A 9,336-nucleotide genomic window follows, 5' to 3' on the forward strand; every position below is an offset into this window, starting at 1 on the left:
AAATGTTGGAGCCACATACTAGAGGTTGGTAATTAGGATGTTTGCTGAGCAGATAGGGAATAACATGGAAGTTTATGCAGACGATATGTTAGTCAAATCCAAACATAACAATAACCATGTGGATGATCTCGCAGAATGTTTCACCGTACTTCAGAAATACAACATGAAACTTAACTTGCAAAAATGCTCATTCGGTGTATCTTCGGGTAAGTTCCTTGGATTCATAGTGAATGCTCGGGGTATAGAGGCTAATCCTGATAAGATAAAAGATTTAATAGATATTCCCTCATCTCAAAAACATAAAGATATCCAGGGTTTAACTGGACGAATGGCGGCCTTAAGTAGGTTTATCTCAAAATCTACAGACCGGTGCCTTCCATTCTTTAATCTTTTAAGAGGGGGAAAAAAGTTTGAGTGGTTGGATGAATGTGAACTTGCATTTTAGAATCTTCAGAAACACCTCGCCGAACCACCAATCTTGGCTAAACCAATCATAGGAGAAGTTTTATACTTATATCTGAGCACGCTATTAGTGCAGTATTGGTACAGGAGGATAAGAAAGTACAAAAACCTGTGTACTATGTCAGCAAAAGATTAATGGGGGCAAAATCGAGATACCCATTAATGGAGAAACTGGCTCTGTGCCTAATGAAACGCATAGCTCCGACCCCATTTCCAGGCACATCCCATTCATGTGTTAATCGACCAGCCACTGAGGCAGGTGTTATTTAACACTGAAGCATCCAAAAGACTGTTGAAATGGGCTATCGAGCTCGGACACTTCAAGAATACTTATCACCCTAGAACAACAATCAAAGGACAGGCTTTGGCAGATTTCATTGTCGAGTGCACAGGGATTTCCAATGAGGACGTCATAACCCCAGCCCACGTGCTGTGGAGACTTTATGTTGATGGATCCTCCAATGAAAATGGATCGGGGTAGGGATCATTCTAGTGACCCCAATAGGAAATTGCTTCCACTCAACACTAAGGTTTAGCTTCGAGGTGTCAAACAATGAGGTGGAATATGATGCGTTGTCAAGGAGGACTTCAAATAGCCATCGAGCTCAAAGTGAAGGCCATACATTTCTATAGCGACTCACAGCTGGTTGTTAACCAAGTACTGGGGGAATATCAGGCTCGTTTTATAAAAATGGCCGCTTACCTGGAAAAGGTAAAAGCAACACTTGGAGGGTTTGAGTTTTACGCTATAGAACAAGTCCCCCGAGGGCAAAATACAAATGAAGATGATTTAGCCAGGCTCGCCACAACTGACGAAGCTGATTCACTTAACGTGGTTCCGGTAGAATTTCTATCGACCCCGAGTATAAACAAGCTTGATGAAGAAGATGTAAGTATGATCGACTCACAACCCACTTGGATGACCCCAATAGTTGACTACCTCAAAACTGAAAGTCTCCCAGCAGACCGGAACGAGGCTAGAAATCTTATGTACCAAATTCCAAGATATACTATTTTGGAAGGAAAGTTGTACAGAAGGGGGTACGCTATGCCATTACTTCGGTGTGTAACTCCTCCAGAGGCAAAAAAGATTTTGAAAGAAATCCATGAACGATTTTGTGGAGATCACACTGGAGGGCATAACTTGTCAAAAAATGTGATTAGGCAAGGGTACTTCTGGTCAACAATCAAGGAAGACTCGTTTAAGTATGTAAAATGTTGTGATAAATGTCAACGCTTTGCCTCAATACCATGAGCTCCACCCACCGAGCTTACCATGATGAGCTCCCCATGGTCATTCGCGATATGAGGAATTGACCTCATAGGCTCCTTGCCAACTGGAAAAGGTGGAGTAAGGTATGTTGTAATTGCAGTGGATTATTTCACAAAATGGACCGAAGCTGAACCCTTGGCCACCATTACCTTGAAGAAAGTCCTAGATTTCGTAGTAAAAACATCATCTGCAGATATGGGATGCCAAGGAAGATAGTATCAGATAATGGGACCCAAATCGACAGTGATTTGTTTACACATTTTTGCGAAAAGAACGGGATAATTAAGAGTTTTTCCTCCGTGGCCCATCCCCAAGCATATGGACAGGTCGAAGCAGTCAATAAAATCTTGAAGATCTTCATGAAGAAAATGTTAGAAGAAGCAAAAAGGAGATGGCCAGAGGAGCTGCCTCAAGTCTTGTGGGCTTATAGAAACACGACAAGGACTTCAACGGAGCATACCCTCTTCTCCCTGGCTTATGGATACGAGGCCATGTTGCCTATCGAGGTCAAAATCCCAACTATAAGGTGCGATGCGTATGATCAGGTCTCGACCAATCCCAGCTCAAAGGAAGTTTGGACTTCATTGAAGAAAGACGGGATGAAGCTCAGCTGAAAAATGATGCATACCAGCAACGGGCTACTAGATATTTTAACAAAAAGGTGCGAGATAGAAAATTTGGATTGGGAGATTTGGTGCTAAGGCGCGTGTTTTTGGCCACGCGAGACCCATCTACTGGGGTACTTGGACCTAATTGGGAGGGGCCCTATCAGATTGAGTCTATTATTTGGCCTGGAGCATATAAGTTGGCAAGGCTAAACAGGGAATTGGTTCCACGAGATTGGAATGGTGAACATCTATGACCTTATTATCAGTAATGTAGAAATGATGTTTTCATTTTAACCAAGCATGTAATTGATTTTTTGATCTTTGTCAATAAAGTACTAAATTTCATTCAAAAGTTGTATTATTTATTGTTATACTTTTTTTTGCAAACCCTCAAAATTCAATAACCTAACATCACAATCATAGGATATTAATGGGGCATAAGTGGTATACAATCATAACATAGGCTAAAAAAAATATAAAATAAATAAAAAGTAACTCAAATGGAAATGTCTGGATTTTAACTCGATATAAAAAAAATTAATAAGTGTATGGATCATTAACCAAACACGCGAACTAAAAATGTCTGGATTGTTAACCTGACATGAAAAAAGTAATAAGTGTATGGATCATGAACAAACACGCGAGCTAAACAAGTCTGTAACAAGCCAGCAATACCTAACCGATGGTATAAAAGTTGGAATTCTAGATAAACCTACTGTAAACTAAGTCGAAACTAGGACTGGAAACTTTTGCAAACAAGTTTCGACCGCGCAACCTCGAGGCCATACTCGAGGATGAGGAAAAGTAACTAGAAAAGAAATATATAACTAGACTAACAAGGTTACATGCCAATTAAGTACTTTCCAAGTACATGGTAAAAGTAAAGTTCGACTTTGACAATAACGAAATCGAACATGGATATTTTGAATAAACTGTGCAGGAATGCATTGAAATTCAAACTTAAATCCAATATATTTTTGTACGAATAAACAAGTATAAAAGCAGGTCCTTAATAATGGCATGCCCGAAATATTTCGATCCAGAAATGTATTGCATAATATTAAGGAAAAAAGCTGAGGGTTAAACAAAATGTATAAAGAATTTCGAGCTAGAAAATTATGAGCATAAGAATCCTATTGGTATAAGACCATAGGATAAATAAATAGCTCCAAATTGAGCTGTAAATTGTCATTGCCCCAAGGGCATAAAAATCAGAAAAGTATTATTAAAAAATTTATAATGGGTCACATCCCATGATCTTCGCCTCAAGACTTAGATGTCTCTCCAGTTGTAGCCCCTGTAGCCTCCGCTGCCTCCTCAGCCTCGATACTGACCTCTTCTTCCTCAAGTTGAGCCTGCCATTTGGCAATGAATTTGGTCTCTAGGTTGGCTAAGAAGTTGGTGTCGAGGTCGGGATTGTTCACCCAAATTCAATACATCGCCATGTCTATAGCGTAATCTTTTTTAGTCTCGAACTCCTCAAGAAGACGAGCCTTCTCACCCTCGATAACTTCAAAGGTCATCTTCTTCTCCTTTTCCAGCTTGGCGTTTAGACTACGAATCTCTTTGATCTCGGAGTTCTTGGCCTCGACCTCCTTAAAGGTCACCTCAAACGTCGATTCAAGCTCTGGGATCTTCTAGACTTCTTTCAAAGCAGCCTCCAGCCTCGACTTGACCTCGGAAACTTTTTGGATGGCTGCATCCCTTGATGCAACCTCCAACTTAGCTACTTTGAGATCATCCTCGAGCTTCAGCTGGGCGTCTCTAGCCTCCTGCGCGAGTGCTCTGCTCGCTGTAACCTCGTTATTTAGCATGAAGTTGTGCTGAACAAAGGATATGAATGCTTGTACACAAAAACGAACACACGTCAACAAAACACAACATAAGTTAGTACATAATAAGAAGGTTAATGCCAAAATAACTAACTGAGGAGAGAAGCTCACCGCCCTTGTCAAAAAGAGTGTTGGCATATTGGCAGGAGGTCAGAAAATCCCATTGAGGGACCCCGAGGTGGCTAAGACTTTGACCCACACGAGTCAAAGCATCAGAGCCTAGGTTGACTCCATGAGTTCCAGCTACACTATCGATCACAAACTTAGGTACGTGAGTTGAGATCGACAGGAAGCGTCCTCGCACAGGAGCCAGGCCTTTTCTCGCTGGGGTTGCAGGGATTCTCTGGATCGCTTGGGCAGCAAGGTGAGGCAGAATAGTAGGAGGCATCGCGGGCTCGGTGGTTTTATTCGGTTCGACCTGAGAAGTGGGTTCGGCAGCACGATTCAAATCCAAGGGAATCGAGGATGGAGGGACAACCTCAGTCTTTTTGGACATCTTGGAGGGGCATCGTCCTTTTTGAGAGGCTCTTTGGCGCTTGCCCGCCTTCGAGGCCATAGGCCTGTTAAGCATGTTGTCCAAATCTAAGTCCATGTCACCTAAAATACACAATGATTGTACATGAGTAGTTGAATAGGGGTTATTAAAAGAAACAAGACTCAAGGATAGTAGAAACTTAACTGGTACTCTCGACCGAACTTGTGCTCGGAGACCAAGAAATTCCCCTATCTTCGGACGACTCTAGGGGAGTCCCCTCTCTGTAGGTGGGGGACAGTCTTGAAAGATCCCTATAATCATTGGTCCCATATTGAACGACTACCCCATCCCAGACTTCATTTAAACTATACATGGTCTGGTACTGCCCTAACCAGCTATCAAACCTACGGACTCTAATGTCCACCCTTGACCATGCTAAGAAATTATTTTTAGGGTCTTCACACACGACGATCACGTCAGGCTTGTGTTTAAGCATTGACGGAGACCAGATGGAGTGGTCTAGCACAACTTCACCTCCATCGGTCGAGCTCGTTGAGGCCTCGCCGTGAGCTTCGTTGGCTGAGATGGCTCAATTGTGATGATGGGTGGCAGAGGCATGAAATTGTGAGCTCGAGTTCCTCCTCCTCGGGGGAAGCTTAGCCATGGGGATTGGCACATCTTCCCACCTTTTTTATTTTTGAATCCCCGAGTCATTGATGGATTCGCCTTCGCCTAAAAGGCTGCAAGCTCGGAGCTTGTCTTCATGGAGAAGGTAGGTCAGGGACCTTCGATCATAAGGAAGTTGGAGAATGGCTGCCTTGTGTTCCATCATTGCTTCTGATGGAGTGGGGTGGTGGTAGTTGGCTGTAGGCAAGAATAGTGTGAATATTTCGAGCCTGATTATTCAATGAAAGATGAATAAAAGTGTCTTGAAATACTTACAGATGTGTTGGAATGAATAAAAATGGGAAGAAGCGAGCCTATCCATCTAGAAGAATGCGACCTTGAAGTTTGGAGGATGGTTTGGGATATCATTGAATAGCCATTTCTCCTTCGGATAGCTTGATAAGTAATAGAAACCATCTCCTCCACGAGCTCGAGAAGGGTAGCTCTTGAGGCAGAAGAGATATAATATCTTTGGTGCCAAAGGCCCTTCCCATTTCATCTCATGGTATAACGACCTGAGGGATGAAAAGACCCTAAAAAAGTTGGTCTGGAGCTGGAAGAGGGCGAGCCCAATGAAGTCCAAGAAATCCTTGAAGTATGTCTTCAAGGGTAGTAGAGCCCCAATCCTCATATGCTCGCGGCTCCAGGTGGCGAGCTTGAGTTTATAGTTAGGATTACCATCTCTCGGGGCGTAGCAACTTCTTTCATTTGAGGTCACCAGACGGCACATTAGTGTACCAGAGAGTTTAAGCCCATGATAGGCCAATAACTTAGATATATGGTTGGTGGATGTGACTGAGCTCTAGCAGTGCTCAACCTCAAAAAATTTCTCCTTCAAGGTGGGGACTGAGAGAATTTGGGAGGTGGATGGATGGGTTGAAGAGTCGTTCGTTATAGTAAAAGATAAGGCACAAGGTGGAAAGGCGACTGTGACTTTAAGCATAGGGTCTAAGGGAATAGGCCTGATCTCGGGGTCTAAGTCAAGATAAGCTGCCACTCGGAGTCTCTGCATCTTTCTTTCTTCGACCTCATCTATCTGACGTTGAAAGTGGTCTCATATGTCTTCTTGTTCACACCTCTTCTTGTGCTCATGGATCAGTCGCTGGTTTCGAGTGAAAGGTGTCTCAGGATTGGGTGTTGATGGGTAATAAGGGATTGCAAGCTCGGGCCCCCACTAATTCTCAGAGTACTGCGACATCTAGCATGGAAGAAAAAGGTGAGGGCCTAATATATAGAAAATCATAAGGAAATTATAATTTTGATAACTCAAGGTCAAAAGTTTGAGATAACAAGATTACCTCAATCGAGACTAAAGGCTTGAAGGGGCGAGATTAACTCGGATGTTATTCTCGAACTATAGTAAAGTTTGGCCATCGAGGATGCACCCACGCGAGAGTGGGGAGGTTAATACCATTTTAAAAGAATCCCGGATTTTTTAGGGAAAAAGTTAGCAGTTACCCAAAAAGGTGACATTTTTGGGATTCGTGCATTTAAAACCCTAAACCAAAAGCCTATTTCTTAAGCTATACGAAACCCCATTACTAGAAAAAACTTCATTTTTGCATGTTTCTACCAGAAATTTTTTTTGGTCTAAACTGTGATTCTAACTACACCAAAACTACTCGGATCAAAAGCTTTCCTAGTGCCAAAGTGAAGCCTTAAAAAACTGGTAAAAACCAGTGAAGGTATTCTCGCAAACAGAAGGAACACGTAAGAAAAAGTATAAATACAAACAAAAGAGAATCATGAACAAAAACTTACACAAAGTTTTCCGTGGATATGATGAGATCGTCGAATGAAGGAGCGGTTGTAGGAACAATTTCACGGAGCAGAAAGTACTGAAGTTACTTTGGTTCTTCGGTTTAGAGAACATGCAAAGGGGAAAAAAAAGGCTTTGGTTCGTTTTTCTTTCTCTAAAAGTTGAAATAAGAGTGATGAAGAAGAAGACAAGGTATATATATACATCCAAGTTGGATATCAAAGGTCGAATGGATCTGCCCTTTGGTTTGGGTTGAGAAATGATCTGACGGATGGGGTTTAGTTATAACATTGGCGGCAAAAAGGGAATATATGAAAGGACATGGGCAGAGATAGGGAGTACTTGAGTATTTTGGTTGTGCAATCCCTGAGTGACGCGTGTCCATACTAGAGTGTGGTAGGTGGCACGTTTTTTGAAAGGAGAAGTTCAAAAGTTTCCTTCTCATAGGATTCGAACCAACACTTTTGAGGGGGAAAAATGTTACACCCAAATTTCGAAATAGTCATAAATGAGCATCGAAATCGTCATAAAAATTAACATGTCTCCTGATTTGTTCCTATTGGTGACTGAGCACTAGCTAAGATGGTTCGAGCTTAAGCATCAAGCTCGAAAGGATGGATCTTCTTGAAGTATATGGGAGCAATTCGAACCTTCGTTGCAAGCTCGAAAAGGTTGATTACTGAGGGCTAAACTCGATGAAATTACTGGCTAAGGATGAGGCTAATTAGAATGACGAGCTCGCGATGGTAGTCGATCTTGAAGGTGTGTAAATTTTATGTTCGAGGTCGATATCCAGTTTGAACGCGGCTGCTATTAGAGAATCCCTATTCCATGGAGATTTGTTGTAACCTGATAATAAATCCCGATTATCATGGGATATTACGTGATTAATATATTTAATTATATGTATTTCAAATTTTGAATTGTAACTTCCCAAAATAAAAAGGAAGATATTTTGTTAACCAGTCTATAAATAGACTAGAGAATTTCTTTTGTGTATACGCACAATTTGGTACTGAGAATACTCTACTAAATTGCTTTGTAAAAGCTTTAAGAGAATTCCAACACTCAATAATATTGACTCGTGGACTAGGCAGATTTTAACTGCTGAACCACGTAAAATCCTGATTGTTCTGATTTATTATCTTAATTCTGTGTTAAGTGCTCTTCAGATTTAAGTTGACAAAAACGACATCAACAATCACTCACCTCTCTCTCTCTCTAGCTTTCAAGATTACTAGTTTTCTCCAAGATCTTGATCAAGAAAGCTTGACTTGTACGAAGGATTAAGGCTTGTGAATCCCAATCTCATGCCATTGTAGTAGCTTCAAGCAATTCCAAGGAGAAGGATAGGAATAAAGATTTTTGGACAACAAATCTACATTTGTGTCAAGCCTTGTTATTTTTGTGTTTCACATAAAATTATAGACTTGTGATTTTGTGTTTGAAGGTTGTTCTTCAAGAAAATTCCACTTGTCTTTTGTGTTTATGCAATTTGTGATTATCTTCCATTAGAGTTAGATTGCTTGTTGATTATGCTTTGAGTTGTAATACAAAACCAATGTTGATTAAGCCTAACCACCAACAATAAAAAAATCTCTATCTCTAAACGTTTGTTTTGTATCAAAGTTTGTATATCTCTTAAGTTTTTCTACTAACCAAAGTCATGGAAGAAAGATCCTTAATCTCAGCCCTCAAGTTCATGCCTCAAGATCTAGTGAGTCTAGATAAGTTAGATGGCTCAAATTTTGTAAGATGGCAAGGCAAGATCAAGTTCCTCCTCACAACTTTGAAAGTGCACAACATCCTAAATATTTGAAGACTTTGGAAGTGCCCCAAGAGGATAATGATTCTCATGATGTGATCAAAGAAAGGAAGAAAATGTAAGATGATGAACTCATTTGTAGAGGGCACATACTCAATGCTTTGTCAGATCATTTCTATGATCTCTACACAAACACTACATCGGCAAAGGAGATATGAGAAGCTCTTGAGAAGAAGTACAAAACCGAAGAAGAAGGTACCAAGAAATTCCTTATCACTCAATATATGGAAAATTCTTTGATGTTAAACCCTTACTTCCCCAAGTACATGAACTTCAAGTTATTGTGAATAGGTTGTCTACTCTTAAGATAACATTGTCGGAACCCTTCAATGTGGGAGGGATTATAGTTAAACTACCTCCCTCTTGGAGAAGCTATAGAAAGAATATCATGCATAAGAATGAAGAGATATATTTGGAAGAGATCTTGGAGCACCTA

The sequence above is a fragment of the Humulus lupulus genome, chromosome 5, assembly GCF_963169125.1.
Source record: "Humulus lupulus chromosome 5, drHumLupu1.1, whole genome shotgun sequence".
NCBI lineage: Eukaryota > Viridiplantae > Streptophyta > Magnoliopsida > Rosales > Cannabaceae > Humulus > Humulus lupulus.